We start from the raw sequence: 22145 nt of genomic DNA, 5'->3' as shown, positions 1-22145 counted from the left end.
GTGAAAAGAGTTTCAATAATAAAAACTGACACACAAATAACAAATGTAATTGCTAGTCAATCATCACGTCAATGCCAAGAATCCTTTAGCTTAGCGAATGCTAAATGCTAGCTTGGTTGACAGTTCGACAGCGCTAAAAGTGGGTGAAAAGAGTTTCAATAATAAAAACTGACACACAAATAACAAATGTAATTGCTAGTCAATCATCACGTCAATGCCAAGAATCCTTTAGCTTAGCGAATGCTAAATGCTAGCTTGGTTGACAGTTGGACAGCGCTAAAAGTGGGTGAAAAGAGTTTCAATAATAAAAACTGACACACAAATAACAAATGTAATTGCTAGTCAATCATCACGTCAATGCCAAGAATCCTTTAGCTTAGCGAATGCTAAATGCTAGCTTGGTTGACAGTTGGACAGCGCTAAAAGTGGGTGAAAAGAGTTTCAATAATAAAAACTGACACACAAATAACAAATGTAATTGCTAGTCAATCATCACGTCAATGCCAAGAATCCTTTAGCTTAGCGAATGCTAAATGCTAGCTTGGTTGACAGTTCGACAGCGCTAAAAGTGGGTGAAAAGAGTTTCAATAATAAAAACTGACACACAAATAACAAATGTAATTGCTAGTCAATCATCACGTCAATGCCAAGAATCCTTTAGCTTAGCGAATGCTAAATGCTAGCTTGGTTGACAGTTCGACAGCACTAAAAGTGGGTGAAAAGAGTTTCAATAATAAAAACTGACACACAAATAACAAATGTAATTGCTAGTCAATCATCACGTCAATGCCAAGAATCCTTTAGGTTAGCGAATGCTAAATGCTAGCTTGGTTGACAGTTGGACAGCGCTAAAAGTGGGTGAAAAGAGTTTCAATAATAAAAACTGACACACAAATAACAAATGTAATTGCTAGTCAATCAGGTGACCGGTGGTTGTGTTATTACTGCTATTACTTTAGCTAATGCTAAATGCTATCTTGGTTTGACAGTTCAACAGCGTTAAACAAGGCAATGCACTCCAACCGTTTTAGCTCCGTCTTAGCAGTTTTTAGATGCTGGCTGTGCCGTTTACTCAGCGTTGGTCGCATAGTCTTACATTTCCCAGGATTCTTACACCCGCAAGCAGGATGTAGTTCTAGTTACAATATGATGAAAACACGCCTGCTAGTGATGAGTTGTACAGTAGTTACAAGGGTGTGATTGGCCCAAACAATTGGTTTGCTGACTGGACGAAAACAAAAATCGAGACGCCGAGATGGAAGGTACATAAAAAGGGACAAAACTCTGGAGATGGCAAAATCCACCAGGAATGGCTCAAAAGCAGACCTGTCCCGGATTAAACCCAGGATGTCTAGTCACTCTACCGTAAGCCCCTTTTTTAACCAATGTGAGCAAGCGGCATCCCAGAAAGTTAAAAAAATGTGGTGGCGCACATTTTTTTTTTTAAATGGGCCAGTTGGCCACATCTGGATTGAAAGAGGAACATTTGTGCCGTCTGCAGTTTGCGTGTGGGACCCCAGGGTGCTCACAGGCAGGACTTTGAAATTCATGGACACAAGACTTCCTGCGGTGTTATTGATTGAATATTATTGATTGATATTTAAAAAAAAAAAACACACACAACAAAAGGACGAGCTCAACAAGGGCAAAGGCTGACAATCAATACGCAACCCTGATGTGGGGGTGAAGGAGTCACCATCAGCAAAGTTCCTCGCGGCAAGCAGGAAACAATGAATAATGCATGACAATTACACAACAGTGTAGTGCCCATTTCTAGCATCCACAATTTACAGGAATCGATACAATTAGTACTAATAGACGTGATACTCAATGTGAATCAATACAACTGAAGGCAGCAACTGCTGCTTATTGTGGTGCGGTATTTTCTCACACCAATTAAAACATGTCGGTTTCAGATCTTTCTTGAAAAGGATGGCTAGCTTTGTTGCTCTTCATTTGGACCACAGACAGAGAGGAGCTATATTTTGATACCAGGCCCGAGTATGCTAATGTGCTAAGGCCCATTGGGGCCCGATCCAAGTCTTCTTGGTAACGGTCCAGTATTTGGCCGCGTACCTGCTGTCTATGAGAAAAGACAGCTGCTGGACCATTGTCTTGTCCATGTTCAATGTGACTCCCTTTTCGCTGGCAAATGTTAATATTTTGGCCTGACTACCAACACGCCTCACACGTTTTTCACAAAAGCCGTGGAACATGTTTGGAGGGCAAACGTGAATATATTAGCACCAAAATGTGCGCTGAAAGTCCATTGACATTGTCGTAAAGAGTGGAACCACGAAAGCCAAGCACAAGCCATTCACAACCTCCAACTGATGGTACGATTAGCCAATATAATAAAGTATATCTTAAAACACCAAAGAGAAGAATATTGCTTTTTTTTTTTGTTTGTTTTTTTTTACAGGAGAGCTCAGTATTGTTCATTCGATTTGACATCATCATTGCTCTCCTTTTTTTTTTTTTTTTTTTTTAAAACCAACAAATCAATTAAAAAAAATTAATAAATGTTTTTTTTTCTTTTTTTTTTTTTAAATACATATACTGTATATATATAGTACATATACACACATATATATATACTTTTTTTTGTATGTGGGTGAGTATGTGTATGTGCGTGCGTGCGAGCGTGTGTGTATTCATCAGTTCACCTAAAGCCCATTAAAAAAATCCCATACTAATAATATAATATAATAATAAATTGCCAAATGCAGAGACATCAATGTAAGTTATCACGATGTGGTGGCTCTCGCTAACAGACAGAATTAAGTAACCGGAATTAGGTTAAAAAATTCTATATACGTAGACCATGTTTCTATAAATTTTGATATTTGTTTTTTATTTGAGGCAGATATTTTTTCCATTAAAATGTGATTTATGAGGAGGTTAGACCATTGGTCGATATTCAGAGTTTGTTTATTTTTCCAGTTAACAAGAATTGTTTTTTTAGCGATAGTAAGGGCTACAAGTGTAGATTGAAATTGTTTATGTGGTAAGTCAGTTGTTGTTAGGTCACCTAGCAAACACAAGTTTGGAGATAAAGGTATCCTACAGTCCAAAATAGCGGAAAGTTTTTCTAAGACTTTAGTCCAGAAATACTAGAATAGAAGAATATTGCTAATAAACTTGCCAAATTTACTTGAACTCCTCCACTCGACCTTGGATACAAGCGGCCGAAATGAGTTTCCTCCGCAGGGTGTCCTCGCTCTCCCTTAGGGAGGGACTCAGAGTCGAGCCGCTGCTCCTGAGAGGAGCCAGTTGAGGTGGTTCGGGCATATGGTTCGGATGCCCCCTTGGAGAGGTGTTCCGGGCATGTCCCACCGGCGGGAGTCCTCGGGTATGACCCGGGACATGCTGGAAAGACTATTGGCCTGGCAACGCCTTGAGATCCCGTCGTAGCAGCAGGTCGAAGTGGCTGGGGAGAGGGCAGTCTGGCCTTCCCTCCTAAAGCTGCTGCTCCCGCAACCCGACCCCGGATAAGCGGTAGTAAATGGATGGATGGGATGGACTTGCCAAATATGAACGGTTAAAACAATCGGCAAGTATATCTTGAACGAGGCTTCTAAATAGTGAAAAATCAAGCTCATCTCTCCTAAAACAGCACTGAAAGCTGACCCGGCATAACTGTCAATCAAATATCACACATTTTTCATAAGCATCCAAATATGTTTAAAGCCACTTTTGGCTGTAATATATCCCTACTGCGTCCATGCCTCGACACGAGGCTATAGCTACTTGCTAGCTTGCGAGCTAACAAATGTTCCCCTCGGATGGCGGATGGAAAGTTACAGTCAAACAGTTCAGAAATGAAACATACCATAAAATGTAAACTTTTGAATGGAAAATACAAAACATGACACAGAAAGAAATCAGAAATAACAGCGTAAAATAGCTCCTAAACAACATGATTCCTCTCCTGGCTACACTATAAAACGTCTGCTGCTGGTTGAGAGTCAGTGATGAAAGTTGGACGAGAAGGAACGAGACAGCGTCTTTTAAGGGTGAAAGGCATTTGAGCAAAGCCAATACCTTGTGTTTGCCCCCCCTGGGGTGTCGACTAGAAAATCCGAGTTACTCGAGTCTCCTGTCGATGCCTTCCACTCTGCAAACTTCATGAATTTGTTTTCTCCGCATGTCCAACTTTCTTTAAATCGTGAACATGGAAGCAGAAAAATATGCATAGAAGAGGCAGTGTTGACAGAATTTTGTGGAGAAAAGACTGCCACCTTTGTGAGCCTCATTGTATAAGGACGTGGGTGAAACGTGCAGGAAGGGGGGGGCTTGTCGGAGTGTGTTGACAACAGGCAAGTATTAGCATATTCCGCCAAGCATCCCTACTGAATATCATTAAGTGACGGGTGATAGGAAAGATACAACATCACAATAGAAAAACGGTACCGGACTGGACGACCGCAACAAAGAAAAGGCGGAAAACGTTTTTCTTATCAAACATTGCATCTTTTTGGCCAAACCTTATCAAAACCATTTGATCTCTGATGTTGCACAACCCTGAGCATTATTTGTATGTATAACACAAGATAAAACAGATTACCGCGCTTGAAGAACGAAGTCGGTAGCACGGGTGAACGGGAATTTTTAAAACCGCATACCCGACAGACAATCCCGCCGCAGCTCTTCAACTGATCTTTCATATCAACTGAAATTAAAACTGCATCTGCAAAAAAAAAAAAACCTCGCGAGAGCTGCGCAAGCAATCATGATGCAAATACTGCTGACACCAAAGAGTACAGCCGTGCGTTTTTTTCTGCGAGATTCCAAAGGATTGGATGAAAAGTGCGCTTCGAGGCAAACATTCTCGTACAACATTCGACCCTTTGGAATGATTAGAATAAAAAAATAAAAAAATCTCTTTTTTTTCCAGAAAAAATTAAAAAATTAAAATAAATAAATAAATAAGAAATAAAAAATAAAAATAAAAATAAAAATAAAAATAAATTAATTAAAAATTAAAAATTAAAAATTAAAAATTAAAAATTAAAAATTAAAAATTTAAAATTTAAAATTAAAAATTAAAAAATAAAATTAAAAAATTAAAAAATTGTCAAGAAAGTTGCATACACCGATGATGAAATGGTCAAAATTAATAGTGCGATTAATCTGCGTTAATACATGATTAATGCGATCATTTTTTGTGATTAATTAATTAGTTAACACTTTAACTTTGACAGCACTAGTATTAGATCATTAGGGTAGTATTTTTAACATACAACAGGGATGTGATTTGACCAAAGTGAAATTATCTGAAAATTTAGCCGGGGGTCTGGAGGCGAAGCCCCCCGGAGCACATGGGTTTTCCGTGTTTTTAAGTACTTTCAATGCACTCACATGACAAAGAAATAGACAAAACAACAGCATAAATTTTCAATTCAACATTGGACTGCCTTTGCTTTTAAAAACTATCACTGAGAATATCATCATATCTAACTAATGTGATTACTAAGTTAACACATAAATAATGTTGAAGAGTTCAAATTTCATGAACAAATAATTGTATCATGACCAAATGAAAAGTAACTCATATTAGAGCATACCACAAATGTCTTTGTTATAGCCGAAGATGTTATCTGTCGGAGTCATGTGCATACACAATGAAATACAAAAAAAAAAAAAAATCAGATTTTTTTTTTTGGGGGGAGATAAAAAAAAGCGGAATTCCGCGAATTAGCGGAAAAATCACATCCCTGATACAATTAAAAAAACGATTAATTGATCATTAATTTCCAAGTAAAGTTAAGAATATATAGAAGAAGCTGATAGATGTACCCGAATGGTACGGCGAGTCGCGATATCTCATAAAAAGAGTAGTCCAAAGTCGAAAAAATGCAACTGCTGAGATAATTGCCACGTTCTCTTTACGGTGTGCGACCGACGACCACATTTGAGCTGAAATAAATTTACGAGCTGCTGCGTGTGAAGAGCGGTCCGCACCACAGGGGTCTGCAATGGAAATCATGTTTTTGATTCAAGGTTTAACCGATTTCAAGGCGTCATTATGGATATTAAGTAGCGTTCGGCTGATTTGCATGTATTTAAAAGGGGTTTGAATTTAATGACTTGGTTGAGGCGATTTTTCAACCTTTAGACTGAAATGTATGCGTATGCCCTCTGTGAAGTGCGCACATAAGTGCATACAGCAAATCTTTGGGTTTCATTCGAAGATTATTGGGGAGCAGCCTGGACGCTAATTCTCAAATAAAAATGTGTCCATTTGACACTTGACCTTGTGCATTGTACTGTATTCCAAGCACAACATGCAGAAGGAGTCATTCTAGAACTGTATAAGGATTTCATAATTAATTTGGAATATTACTTTTTTTTTTTTTAAACTGTCCAATATTTATCATTTAGATATGAATATAAAGGCTTCAATGATTAAGAGACTGATCACCAGCTTGCCCTACACATTTTCACTAAACCATTTAACAGGTTTGAAGAACACACCTGAATAAATTAACACCAAAACATAACAAATGCAGTTTTTTGGGATCTGTACTAAAAGCCCATTTACATTGTGGTTTACATTTATGGTCAAAGGAGTCGTTATTTTTACTTTTTTTTTTGGGGGGGGGGGGGGGGATATGCCTTAATACTCAAACAAAGTTACGATCAGGTGTGAGGTCATGTGAGACTTCAGAATTAAACCCAATCGTGTTTTTGCTTTTGTTTTTGGGAGTAAAACACAATTAGATGGTTTACCCAAATCCTTCCGTGGGGGGGTGGGGGGGGGCACTGACCCCCAAGTCAATGTTGTGGTTCATCACAAAGGCGCTTGATGGGCTTGAGTCAAGTTATTCCACATCAAATTCATCGTATGGACCTTTCTTGGTACTGATGTCAAAATTGGAATTGGAATGTTTTCAAAAAAGATGTTCTTCCCCAAACTTTCGTCACGATGCTGCTTATGTGCAACAGGCTTAGACGAGTGCCGCAGGACTCGGGACTCGGGACTCGGGACTCGTGCCAGTTGGCCTTTGTGCCGTTGTGTCTTCGCCCTACAACATTTCAGTACAACTGAGAGGAGCCATAGGACAAAAAAAACCGTGTATAATAAGTGAAGTTGCATGAGCTTGCAGCAGAGCGGAGAAGGGTCGCGGGTCACATTCCTTATAAACGGGTCTTTGTGGAAAAGACGGCAAAAGCGATGGTCGGGAACGGGTTCCTCACGGTGCAAGTAGTGTAAAGCTTTCGCATTAACTTCTTTGATGCTTCTTTGTCAGCCACTTCAAAGACCCCCAAACGTTGCGGAGCGTGGCCACGTTTTCAACAACTTGCTGAAGAAATCATGAGGAAAAAAAACTGTGGTGGGAATTTCAGTTTTTTTTTTTTTTTTGAAGGGGCGCCTTTGAGTCAGCCTGAAGTTTCATATAGCGGAGAGGATTGCATGCATTTTGTTTTCAGTAGACTGCGTGGATTCTGATTTCGATTTCCATGCCTTAGCAATCCAATCGGAAACAAATAACTACATTCGTCTTCTTATCTAGTTACTTATGTTAAGACTGACCTCACTCTGATTCGTTAATATTCAAGTCAGGTTATGTTGGAAGGTTTGTGGACACACTTGACCCCTTGTAACATCTGACCCGTTCAATAGTTGAAAGTTGGAAAGCGGCATCAAAAAAAATCCATAGGGTAGATCTGTAGTCGGGAAAAAGGATCACTACAGACTGCAGATCAGTTGAAAAAAAAACTGCCAAATGTGGTCCAAGGTAGCCGAAGCAGTATTTGAACACTTGCAATTGATGCTTAAATAAATCTTATATCTGTGAAAATTGGAACTTTTGCGGCATACATTTTATTTCTAAAACAGAGAAATTGAGAACTACTCAATAAAGGAGACGATATATGCTCTAAATGCAGTTCTATGTAATGTGGGTTGGGTGAGGGTTCTGATAGCACATCAAGGCGTGATAAGAGAATTAAAAAAAAAAAAAAACCTGACTCGGTAGGGAAACCATCTTTGGAAAGATGGATTTCAAAGTAGAGTTGTTATCTGTTTTTTTTTCATTCTCGCCACAGTATAAGGTGCTAAAAAAAAAAGCAGACACACATTAAAGTTAAAATAGTCAAATCCCCTTTTTAAGCAACTTAGATTGGCGGTCATGTTTCATTGCTAAGGTTTTGTCTGGTTATTTGTTCATTTATGAATTTGTGTGGCAACATTTCAATTTGACAGAAAATAGCATTCGATAATCAAATCTTCACACACGAGGGACGGACGGACGGACGGACAATTCAAATGTGTTGCGCTCCTGTTGAGCATTTTTCATGTGTTTGTGTGACGACTAAGCGGTTAAGAAAATGGATGGATGAAGGTCCTCCTTAGACTGACCGGATTTTCAAAATAAAAAAAACAGGAACTATGACCAATTTAAATGCTAGTTAATCTGGTGACCGGTGGTTGTGTTCATGCTTTAGCTAATGCTATCCTGGTTAACAGTTCAACAGCTGTAAAAAAATAAAAATAATAATAATAATAATTGCAATGCACTCACTCTTATCCAACCTTCCCTTTTTGCTTTTTTAAATCTTTTTGATTATTATTATTATTTAACTCTAGACAAAAACACACCTAGTTCGATTGGTCACACGAATCACTATGACAACCGTGTGACATCGATGTGGCCCAAACAATTGGCGTGATGAATGGACTTAAAATCCTGCGTAAAAAAAATGATAGCAAACAATCGGGGCTGGCAAAATCTGCCTTGTGTCGGCACACAAGGCTAAAAATGTCTTGTCTGGTTGAACCCAGAATGTCACCCTACCCTGTGACCAAAGCCTGGATCTGAGGAATTGCAAAACCGTTAATGCTCCTTTTTAGCCATTGAGATCCAAGATCGCAGCCAGCCAGGCAATGATTTGACGTATTAGTGGAAAATGCTTCAGACCCGTCCGAGGTCTGCCTCCACTCACATTTAATGTATCGTGTTGGACCAACATAATGATTGCTAGGACAAAGAAGTGCGATTACAGAAGGTCAAAGCAAAGTGCACGGTACTTAAAGGAATGTTCGTATGGACCTTACACAAGATCACACGTCCATGTGAGAGAATCCTAATTATAGCCTTGAACAATAATGCTGGCAGCTCTCTAATTGCCAATTACCTCAGGGTCACCACTGTTACCTCTCAATCGCACGCCGTCGCCCCCTGCCAAGCCCCCCCCCCTCTACTTTTCCTCAAGGGACAAAATGGGTGCTTTGCTCGCTTCCTCTCATGTGTGCCAACCAAAGCGCTTTTTAATTTGTGGCAGGGCTTTTGAAAAGCTGCGCGGCGGGCCAGAGACATGATAACTAAACTAAATGGCTATCATTTGGTGTCGCCGCAGAATTGCCGGAGCTCCCGGATGCTTCTGCGCGACTTCTGCGCGGCTGCCTCTAAATCATGGCACAATCCGCCCCCACCTCCGCCCGGCAACGCGCTTCGCTGCTAAATCACAGAAAGTAAATGTGACAGGGTAGCTAATCTAACTGTAAACACATTTGCTCCTAATGCTGATATACAAACGGCCTTTAGATGATACATAATGGGAATGGGGGGGGGGGGGGGGGGGGACAAGACAAGTCTCTCTCGTAAGCTTAAGATGGCGACAGGACTGTTAGATGCTCTTCCTGGTGATTCAGTAGCACAAACTGCTGCATAAAATAACAAAGACATACTAGAGCTGTGAGCGGCTTTAAAGGGCCCCTCGCAAGCCCGGCCACGTTGGGCGAGTTGCACGTTGGGAATGCCGGCCCATCGGACAAAGTCGCATTTTTATTTGCAAACAGCGCATCGCCACGGCAACAGCGTGCGACAAACTACGAACATCTTTATAAGGAAACACGCAAAGTTTGAAGACAACTGGATACATTCTGTAAGATGAGTTTGTTTCCAAATTCAATTAAAAATGGCGGACTTCCTGTTTGGTTGAGCATATGGCTCCCAAAGGACAATTTTCGTACAACTGAGAAGACATTTTGAAAAGGTCAATTTGATGCCCCACCGCCATCATATAAGTAGCCCAGTCATATGGTGAAGAGAGATTCCCAACCACTGTGCCTAAAACTATCTAATGCAATGGAATTGGTCCAAAATTATTATTATTATTATTGTTATTTGTAACAAATAATGTCTAAACACAATTTTAACCCCTTCGGAACCATAGATGATTGGAGTGGACATATTTGCATGTCTGAACCAATTAACTCTGGAGAACCCAAGAACCCTTTTCTTCTTTGGAAAATTATGAATTATACATTTCACTGAACACCAAAATATATGTTTTTTCAATTTTAACCCTTGTTTTTTGAACTAGCTCAGAGTTGCTAATTTATCAGAATTGCTAATATATAAAACATTCTGCAACATGATATGAAATAAATTAACAAAAAAAACTAAATTTTACCATCTGATGGTTTGCTGAGAAGATGGATTTGTTTGGATTGATTTCCAGCTCAACAAAACAGCATGTTGCCAGCCATCTTGTCACCACCACTCTGGCTCATGTAAGTGCGATATTCATCCACTAGATGGCCCCATGCAGGGGTCAGAAGTGGCACTCTGGACTTTTGAAGTTAAATTTGTAAAAAAAAAAAAAAAAAAGGTCTTTGTTATTTGAGTAGCAGAATTTATAGGGGCCAAATTTGACCCCGTGGGTTCTCCAGGGTTAAAAGCGCATAATTTGGATGATGTCAACACTTCTGGTTCATGATTGGATTCGAGCTCACCGATCACAATTGCAAGTTGATTTGCATGATGCTCATGTTACAAATCTTACATGTAAGCTTGGTAAGTTTACAATAACGTGCCTGCCATGTTATGTGCCCGGCAGAAAAATGCGAGTCTGAAAGGGGTTAATATGTCAAGGAGATGACGTCTTTTGTACCTGCAAATTCTCAAAGCATATCTCTAATATTTGACTTGTTTGTTTGTTCACTCGCCACATTTTAACTGGCAACAGAAGCAATAATGAGTCGGGTTCGGGGCATCACGGGGCGATTGAGGAGCACCTTAAGGAGCTCGCCGAACAAACAGCATAACGCTAGCTTTTTCCCCTTTTAAGTCGGCAGTTTAGTATTTCCGAGGAGTTCTTCAAACGTCTCTGCTATAGACAAGAGTGGGCAGGATGGTGGGAGGTGAGGCTGACGGTGCGAGGAAAACCGGGAGAGGTGGAGGATTAAAGCTGACAAGGGAAAAGGCAGTTATGTCACCAAACGCTTCTTAGCGCTGCAGAGGTAACGAGTAAATAATGCGTCTATATTAATTTCTCTCTGCCCCCCCCCCCCGAAACGCTTTAACGCAGGGTCTTTTCCTTTGAGTTCAGCGTTCGCCCAAGACGGGAAAGGTTCAAAAGGATGAGTGCTTTTATGTCCCGCCCATTCATTTCTATTGCATCACCTGCGTTTACTATAAGCCCGAGTGCATCGCAGCAAATATCAAAGCTGTAATGGCAACGTTTATAAGCCCAATATTTGCACGCTGTCGGGATGATGCTGAAAGGCTCACAATAGGCTTCCGTGATTAACCTTCAGCGCAAATGGAATTTTTTTTTTAAATGAAATAAAAGGTCAGGTGTCTATGTATATACACAAGGCAATATTTATATCCACCAAGAAGAGGTTAAGCTTGTTAGTGTTTTGGGGTGTCCTAAAGGGCGCTATGTAGTGATAGTAGTAGTCTTAGTCTTAGTCTTAGTAGTGGAAGTAGAAGGAGTAGTAATCAATGGTGGGAAATAACAAATACTTCATTCCTCTACTTAATGAGTTCAGTTTTGAATCATTTTTCCTCTAAAGCTGACTTAATATTCATGTGCCACAAAAATGTGAAATGTCAGTCATTTGTCCAAAAATAAAGAGAGTTCTCTGCATTTATTTATTTTTTAGGATTTTTATTTATTTATTTATTTTTTTGTCATGGGTCCTGTCAAAACGACATCAGAAGCATTTTTTTTTTTTTGTATTAAGACGACCTTGGCATCAAGTTTTACTGAATGATGCGCGTGATTGGTTGAAAACAAGGAAGTGAGAGACGAGAATGAACTTTTTTTTCTTCTCCTGTCTTGCAACCCAGTGTGGAAAGTTAAGTCCTGTAGTACAATGTGGGCAAATGACAAGTCTGTGTCAAATGTTTACTTTAGCCTATGCTAAAAAAAAAAAAAAAAGGATGTATACAGTAAACTTCATAGAGTAAATTTTACTCTAAAAAGACTATATTCGATCCCAGTCTAACCGAGAGTAAACTTTACACTAGGAAGACTGGAAATGTAACACTGACCGATTTGCTGTGCAGAGTAAAATTCACTCTACCAAAGTTGTACACCCCTGATTTCAACCATGCTAACTTTTTGGACCCATTTATGCCACAAGTGAAGATGATTTCCAGCTTTTTAGCACCACAGCGACCCAAAGCACAAATCCAAAACACTGTTAACAAAATGTCTCCCATACTTAAACACAACACTCCCCTTTTAACGTCCTCTTCTGTTTCCTAATTTGAGCATTTCGGTGCCGTTGAACATCTGACCGTATTGATCGGACTTTCGAGGCCATAAGAGATCATTGCGCTGTCGGGCACGCCTGCAGGAACACTACGAGTGGAATACGTCCATTAAACCCACCATTTTTTTTCCCCTCTCCACAAACTGGCCTTCCATCTCTTTATCCACCACAACAGATAAACACACACACACACGGTGGAAAACACACACCTTTGACATATTTGGTATGAATAACAAGCTCTCCCGAGAGTTGCGTTGCATGCTTGAGAAATGCCGGGCCCGCTTTTGCGTTTAACCCGCAGCTTGTTATGAAAGCAGAAGCTGTTTATGAACGAGACGACTTCAAATGAACCGCAAACAAGCGACAAAATGACACAACGGACATCAGATATTCCAAACTCGCTCCGACGCGATGCTCTCTCATTTAGATATGCAAATGCCGGCGCAGACTTGGCCTCTGGAACCGGCGGACGACAATAATTGGCGGCGGATAATGGAGACGTGTTGGAAAGCCCGGTCGATATTTGCAAATTGATTTAATTTGCAACTCCTGTTCACATTCTATTAATTGCTGCATTCGGCGTGCGCTCCTTGTTTATGTTGTTGTCCTTTTCACTGTTTGTTGGGACCAATTAGGGCTGATCCTCCCGGGGGGGGGGGGGGGGGTGGGGGGGGGGGGGACCGGACTCTTTAGATGTCTGCTTAAAATATTGATTGCTTTCATGCCGCCTTGCTTTTGCATGTGTGTGTTTGTGTATGACAGCATGTTTGTTGAAAAACAGACGGGGGCGGATGTTTGTGTTGGGAAGGAGTCGATCTCATTTACACGCGCGCAGTTGAGCAGAGGGGGGAGGGGGGAGGGCCATCCCTCCCGCATACACGTTTGTTTGTCTGGATATTTCCCGGCGCCGTCTTTGCTCTCCCCGCCTCGCCACATATGCTCATAGCGCTGTGTCATTATCCTTCTCCGTCTCATTTGTCTCCCCCAACATCTTCTTTTGCCTGGCAGCTTTGCCTTCTAACCCTCCGTCACTGTCTTTTACTTTCCGCCCGTTCACCCTCAATTTCTCCATCCGTGGCCGTTTTCTATTATTCTGCCTATTTTTATTTCACCATCGCTCATTCAGGATCCGCTCTCATTGCTTATTCACTCATCTCGGCCAGACTGAGTTGGAATCTCCTCGTCTTTATTCTACCATCCATCACTTTTCCTTTTTAAATCCCCGCACGCCGAGAAGCTCAAATATCGAAGACAACGGTAATCATTCCAGACAAAATGAGGATGTGATTTTTATGCATCGCATGTTTGGATGTTGATCGGGTGGAAGTGTTGCGTCCCAATAGTGCTGCGGAAACAAACTCAGATGTAGCGGCACGGTGCTCCAGTGGTTGGCGCTGCAGCTTCGCAGCAAGAAGCGAACCGGTTTGAGTCCAGCTTCAATTGATGTTTCCACCGCTACTAGAAATAGCCATCCATCCATTTTGTTTTGCCTTTTTCCCTTTAGAGTCACCGCTGAGTTGAAGTCCAGCCCATGAGTTGAGTATGTATGACATTGTAGACCTTGAAAAGAAGTTGGAAGTGGAATATCGATGGCCAAATCCAAATCGGAATTCAAAAGAAATAGAAGGATACTAATGCCAAAAGGAATATCCAAAGAACTTTCACTTTCCTTTCCTTTCTTTGGTCCTTCCTCGGGTCTCCTGACGGCCTCACGACTCTGGCTGGAAGTGTTCGGTTTAGGTGAACGGTATGGGATTTTTTAATAGGTTTTAGGTGAACTAATGAATACACACGCACGCACATACACGTACTCACCCACATACAAAAAAAAAAAGATAGAGCAATGATGATGACATGTCAAATCGGTAAAATTACCGAATGAACAATACTGAGCTCTCCAGGAAAAAAAAAAAAAAGGAATATCCAAAGAACAAGAAGTGATCTCATGAATTGCTTAGTCTTGACAGTAGCCTCGTCTGTAGCAGTGACACTACGGAAGAAACGACAACCCTAGTGTGGCTTTGGAGAAGGATATATATATATATATATATATATATATACATATATATACAGTATATATATACACATATATATATATATATATATATACACATATATATATATATATATATATATATATACATACACATATATATATATATATATATACACACATATATATATATATATATACATATATATATATATATACACATATATACACATATATATATATATATATATATACACATATATATATATATACACATATATATATATATACACACACATATATATATATACAGATATATATATACACACACATATATATATATATACACACATATATATATATATATATAAAATAAAATAAAAAAGTGGCTAAGACACCCCGATAATTTGTGTCTAGCTAGCAACTACATAAAAGTCATGTTTTGTATTGATTTACCGTATTTTAAGCAAAAAGACTAAACACGGCACAACCCCAACAGAATCCAACAATAATTCCCAGCCTAACATCCTACTATGAGCAGATGACAGAAGTCAAAATCAAGCGCTGCTCCGTCTCCTTACGGCGATCATCATCCCGTCGCCTCTCGCTCATTACACAATTTAGAGCGACCGTTCCCATCCATCACCATCCGTTGTAGTGTCACCGACTCCGAGAGAGAAAACAGAACCACCATGACAAAGCCTACCAAACATTTCCCCTTTGCACTCTCACTATATTCCATTTATTTACATTGTGAATAATTTTATGGCCAATCTGACAATCTTTATCTTTGACGACTGAGACCAATCTACAGATCAGGGAAACACAGTAATGAGACAAACAGTGTTCAAAACTGAAGCATGCAAAGTGAATTAGATGACCTGAAAATGTTGTAACGTGAAAGCGCGTCAAGAAAAACTAAAGAAAAACATTAAAACCCTCAATGACAAGCAACAAACACTAGCAACTGCGCTTTGTTTTCGTTAAGCGAATGCAAATTCCGAAGGACTTGGCTGCTTTGATTTGGTTTTGTAATGTTTCATAGCGAGAAAAGTTGTTGTTATTCTTGGATACAAATCTGCATTAGCGCTAATTGCATTGTTTCACAGATGCATCTGTCTGAAAGTGTTCATTCTTATTATTTCAAAGGAATGAAGGCAGACGAAATACCTTTGAAGCGCCGCTAAAAGTGGAGGGGGGTGGGGGTGGGGGGGGGGCCGCTTAGTGTCGTGGTAATGCAAATGCACCCGTTTTGACTTTAGGTTAAATCCACTTTCAGACAAAAGCGAGAAAAAAGTGTTTCTTTACATTTTAGTTTACTGTATCTTGCAAATCTGGGCATATGAAACATGCTTTGGATTTTTTTTCTCCATTTAAACTCCTTCTGTATTCCTTAAGTTGAAATGGGTCAAAACCATGCTTACGTTTTTTATTAGATTTACTACCATTAAATTCGGTAAACAACGTACCCGTCCGTGTATAAAAGGAAAAAAACGACTTTATATATCACAAAAACTAGGGCTGGGTATCGATTCTAATTTCTTCAACCGATTGGATTCGATTCACTTTACTCCAAATCCGATATTGATTCATTACGGAACATCCGTTTTTGTTAAATATCAAGGACATGATAAAAACTCCACAAACATGAGATTCCAAATGGAATTTTGCGGAGGCCATCTTGTGGTTAAATGATTTCGTTATAATGAAAGTAGCACGTGTTATGATCACTTAAGTGTTACCCAGACATTGGCATCAGCAAGGATAAGATGAAAATGTTTTCAGAATTGTAAATTAAAAAATATTGTAAATTGTCGTAAAGTCGCAATAAGTCAGGTCTTTCATACATGTAAGAAAATGCTTTTAAATTCACGTGGGAGTAAATTTAAAGAAAACAGTAAAATACAAAAATAATAACTTTGGCCTTTAATTATTTTTTTTTTATGTATTTATGAGAAAAAGAGATTCATGGTTTTATGAATTGATGTCAGGCTCAAAAATTTCAATCGATTCGATATCGGATTATTCGATTTTTCAAACCCAGCCCTAATAAAAAACCTTCCATTTGAACAGGGGTGTGGACGTCTTTTTATTTTATTTTATTTTATTTTTATTGCTCCCAGATGTGCCGTACACGGCTGTAAGAGCGATGTTTGATTTAATTCTGACAAGTGCAAGCGGGGTCCAAGAAGTTCATGGCCACACATGCCTGCCGTTTGATTGAACGTATCGACTCCATCACACAAACACTGAAACTCTCTGAAACTCCTACTCACCCGACCCTTCCATAAACCATGTAACCACCTGGCTCGATCTGAAATGGCGTTAAGGTCCTCAGTTCAAAGAAGCGCCAAAGACGCCTGCCCTGTATGACAACGCGATATAAAGAAGTCTCTGCTTTGAAAAAGGAAAATCAAATCCGGTCCAAAACCAAAAGTAGACCAGGGTCTACTATCTGGCCAGTCAAAGCCTGAGCAAGTGACGAGTGCAACGCATGTCAGCTACAGTATGTCCGTAAATGATAACGACACACAGAACCGAGTTCCCGCCGCCAAGGGAGCTTCAGCGTCATGTCGAACATCCATTTGATCAGAACGGGTCCCAGCTGTTCTCTTTAAGATTTCTGTTGTTCCCGTACTTTAAAATATTAAAACAGGAAAGAAGTTCAAACTGAAACAACAATCGGTGACATCTTAGATTGGGGAACGCTTTTTGACTGAGGGGATATTTTGGATTCGAGCCGTTCATCTTCCTTGTGAAGCCTCGCCAGGCTTTGTTTTGCTTGTCTTCTTTTGATCCGCCGCTCTCTTTGGGAGTCTCCATCCGTTCCCTCGTCTATCTGAAGACTGCCGGAGTTGAGGACTCCATCATGGGATCATTTCAACACAAAAGAAGCCGAGGGAATTGAGAGAGAGAGCTTGAAACAGAAGAGAGGAAAGGACGGAGAGATAAGTAGCACACTTCTTTTAAAAGACACGTGACTGAAGAGAGACGCTCGTCGCTTCCAATACGGCTGACGGCATAAAAAATCAGGGACATTCGAGACACACTCGCGTGGGCCACCATCATTACATCCGTTTTTCAGATAAAGAAAAGGAGGAAAAAAAAGGGATTTTTTTTTTTTTTGTATCTAGTCCACTTATACCAGGAGCTGTTTTTGTCTAACGTTGTGTTTTATGATTAGCTTTGTTCTTTCATCCATTTTTTTCCAGCCTTGAGGAAGCATTTCTGTTTTTTATTTAGCTAGTACTTGACTTTCTCTATCTTTTTCATGTATTTCTCTCTTCTTCTTCTTCTTTTCTCGCAACATCAACCCTTTGGGGCAATGTGTCTTACAAAAAAATAATAGGGGAGGAGAAAAGACATGTAGAGCTCAGGCTATTACATGGTGAAGCGATCATTCTGGTATCATTTTAAGTTCTTTAATTAAACCCCAACGGGCAGAGACAACACTGAGAATTAACTATTAATTGGAGCTTGTTCTTGATCATTCATTTAGACCGGTCCTTCTATAGGGGGGGGGGGGGGGGGGGGGCACAAGATGCGCGTGTGAACCTAGGCCATTTTACTAGAATAAAGTGTAATTGCACATTCGCTACAGTAGATGGCAGTGGCCTCTTATTGTCAGACTGCGCAAGGAGTATTAGCTCTTACAACAATTTTCTCGACCTAGAGTGACTGCGGTTAGCGGAAAATAATGCGACGCGGTGATTTTTGACGTGTGAGCCAATGTTGCGGCCTTCCTTACGTGACATGTTTTTGATCTAGCGAGGGAATCGCACGTTTTCCAGACAGACGACAACATGCTGGACTGAGACAAGAATAAAGTGACGCATTGTGCGAGGGACCTTGAAAGCGCTAATGAAACACACCAAACGTGAAGCGGGACTTGAAAACATTCCATTAAGGAGTCGCATGTCCTCTCGTGTCCTTTGTCTCCATTCAGTCCCTCTTAAGCCATAAACACGTTCAACAAACAGCCCTAAAAGCTGAAAATGACTTCTTTTTTTTTTTTTTTTTGATGCTATTCGTCTTATCTGTGTGAGTCACAACTTTGTTTTCTCGCCTTTTTGCTTCCGTTGCCGAGGACTGCGTTAGAGAAGAACCGCAATGAAGGATTAGAGCGCCGGTAATCAAGCGCAGGTTAGATGAGATAAGTGAGATCTTCAAGCAGACATGAGACGTCCTTGTGTCTTCATCCCCAGAGGTTAGCACACTCAACCCCCCCCTCCCTTAATCCATTACTGCTCACGTTTTCTCTTCGTTCGAAATGTCCTTAATATTTCTTTCAATTTGGATTCGGCTCGCTCCTCTCAAGGTTCATTAGCAGCTGGAAGAAAACCACAGCAGGTTCATTTGCTTCAGATAATAAAGAGCACTGCTGTGTCAATTCCACTCGTACCTTGTGACACTTTGATGTCGCTGCCCCGCCACTATAGCATAACATTGCGTCCACGACTGATGGAGAACTTCAGTTGCCATGGAGATGGAGGCAGCTTAAGCAGCATTTATAGCATCCATATGTCGTCTAATCGTACAAATGTGCAGCACTTTTCACCGTGCAAAATCCCCAGCTTGCTCATAGACAAATTGTTCTGTTCCCTCAATTTAGTTTTATAAGACAGGCTCTCACTTGCCTCACTTCCTAGAATAGTTGTGCCCCCTGGTGGAAGTGTTAAATTACCCAAACCAAAGGCATTTAATAACCCATTAATTATTAGAGTTGCAGGTGAGCGTATCTCAACTACAAGCAACAAAAAATGCAAACTGAGCCAAAAATCTCAAATAAAATTTAAAAAAAAGAAGTTTTTTTTAATAAAATAAAAATAAAAACTTTTTTCTTCTTTTTTAATAAAATAAAAAAAATAAAAAATAAAAAATCTCAGATCAGAGACGCAAAAAAAACCACAACAAAAACACCAAGAAGTTTGTTTATCTGTACCTGGGTCAAACTCTGAGTACTGATATATGGTCTTATTTCAAGGTATCGGTACTCATGATCGGCCACCCTCTTGCGGCCGTTTTCCCAACAGCAACTAGAAACTAGAAAAATTCCCGCGGAAATTTTGAATGGGACTGCTGACTCTTTGGTAATGAGCTGAACAGTTTAAAATTCAAACGACTGGAATCGGTCAAGAAATGTGGAAGTTAACCATAATGAACATCAACTAAAAGTATCTCACTGTCCCTGAACATGTATTTCAAAAAATGTAAATGAGCTGAACAGTTAAAAATTTAAATGACTGGAATCGGTCAAGAAATGTGGAAGTTAACCATAATCTAAAAATATGTCACTGTCTCTTTAAGAACTCATACCCATTTTTGACTTGGAGCAGTCACGCGCCCCACATTCCATTGAGATTGCATGAGAGAAGCACCCCTTGAACAAAAGACTTCACGACTTAACGGTTGAAGATACAGATTCAAGAAATGGCTCGTTAGAACGGCAAGGGTTTGGGGAACACGAGCATGTTCTCATTTTCTTAATAGGATAAAAAATGACCAAATGAGAGCAGGTTGAAAACTTATGATTTATCAGAAATGGAGAGAGGAAGGCGCCTGAAATTAACATGGCAGAGTTGGTCCGACTTGTCCGAGCTTAAAGGGAAAATAAAGGTACTAAATGACACCTTAGCCAAATAAAAGTTAGTTTGTCTGAAAGAAGACACTCGTGACTACAAAATGCGAGAATTTGACGTCTAGTGAGCAAAGATTGTGGCCATGGTGACGAGTTGAAGTGAAACTTTTGCAAATAGAAGTAGACTTTTCTTTTTTCCCGCCACTCTAAAGTTAATTGGTCAACAGAGTGCGGTAGAAGCCTAATTCACTCACTGTCTTTGAACCCGCACACAGCGGAGAGCTTTCATTCCTTAAAAAAGATTTCGACACTGAGCTAAAGATGGGAAAAATTCCTACAAAATGAGCTAAAATTCGTATCGGTCGGACAACGTATGCGCGCGCAGCGTGTCTTGGAAAAAGGTGCTTTAGGTGTGTGATTTTGTCTTTCCATTTCCCATTCATTCCTATGGCACTTTTTGGGGTAGTTTTTGGGGTATTGCGTCGCCATGGTAAGTGGGAATTCCTAGAAAAGTAATGCCGCACCGAGTCAGATCGAGCCGCATCGTTTGATACCTCATTTGTCCCGGTGCGATCTACGGTACGGGCCGCATTCTTGCGGAAATATCGGTGTGCTATAATAATAATAAACCCTTTTTTCTAGGAATAGTAATATGTGCTGCTTGCTACGCTCAGCAGTCCCATAATTAGAAGAAGATGAGTTGCACTGTAAATGCTCAATGGGCCCGATTAAAGAACGGAGAGGACCCTTTGTGGTCCACAGACCACTCTTTGACCACCCGTGCTTGAAAGCAACATTTTCAGCGTACAAAGCTTGAGCAAAGTCACGCTAAAGGCCTACACGTGCATGCGGCGCCTTGGCGGAGGCCGTCGTCACTCATTTGACTTCCTGTGCACGACAAGCAGCTGGTGCTCACATCTTTCAATCCCGAACGTCTGCCTGGAACGGGACTGCATGTCCTCATTGCCGTGTTCAGCGTGTCCTTTCCCGCGTCACGTCGGCCACGTAGCACGAGGCGCCATCTGCCAAGACGTGGCAATTTCGCAGTCCGCCCCAAACGAAACCACCGCGTGCACCGTCGACGTGTTTTTTTATGAGACCCATCAAGGGTAAGCGGCAAATAAAAATCTGTTTGTGAATATGTGCATGCTCGAGTGCACATGGAGGAGAGATTACGTGAGCGAGAGGGCGTGGAGGTCACTGCCAGCCCCCAACAATGGCTGATGTTGTTAAATTACACACTTGGATACTCATAAACACTTAAATTCATCATTTATGGCGCCGAGATATGCGGTTGTTATTGCCTTTTTAAATATTTGACCTCTAAATTGGTTCAGTGAACAGACCTTTCGAAGTTTATGCTGCAATAACATTGCCACATGCATCCGTTTTTCAAGGTACAGTGACTGCTAAGAATGCAAGTTAAGAATGTAAAAATGTGACTAATGTTACAACATAAAGCTTTTTGTGACGGTGTCACAATTTCCCATGACCAGATTATTTCTCTTTCAATGATTTGCTACGGGGAAAATGTTTGTAAATGCAAACATCCAAACCAAACAATCATCCCCATGGACTGTACAGAATATCATAGCAATCCACAAATGAGATGTGTGGATCGAGCCAACGCTCGGTTTCTGTTTGACTCGACCCAAACGGTCTTGTATGCGCTCCAGTCCCACAGCAAATTTACAGCGGATTTTCATCTGATCAAGCGGATTTGACACACTCCCCTTACTGTGAGCACCCCAAAAAAAAAAACATGTTACTGAATGTGCAGTGGACATGTCACACAACTATTCAAAAGTCACAGTTTGTCTTGAGACGTTTTAAAAGCAGCCTCAAATGAACTTTGGCCAATTTACGCCAGCTTCCCTTCAGTCTTTCTTCGAAAAACCCAGTTTTTATTTTTTGTGATGTTAAAAATCAAGCTGAGTCATCTACCGTTTTCACCAGTTTCATCACTGCATGTGCCTGAAAGGTGAGCGTAACTGTCTTGCCGATAATAAACTGCCAGGAAAGAGATTTTAAAAAAATACAGAAAGTCCTATTTTTTATTT

The 22145-nt window shown here is 40.4% G+C and overlaps 1 protein-coding gene across 5 annotated transcripts in view; it reads right to left on the bottom strand.

Moving 5' to 3' along the window:
- Positions 1–22145, bottom strand: part of LOC144036137 (uncharacterized) — a 134475-nt gene that overhangs the window by 90379 nt on the left and 21951 nt on the right. The window lies entirely within an intron of this gene.

The sequence above is a fragment of the Vanacampus margaritifer genome, chromosome 16 (genome assembly GCF_051991255.1).
Source record: "Vanacampus margaritifer isolate UIUO_Vmar chromosome 16, RoL_Vmar_1.0, whole genome shotgun sequence".
Taxonomy (NCBI): Eukaryota; Metazoa; Chordata; class Actinopteri; order Syngnathiformes; family Syngnathidae; genus Vanacampus; species Vanacampus margaritifer.
This window is presented reverse-complemented; position numbering and strand designations above follow the sequence as displayed.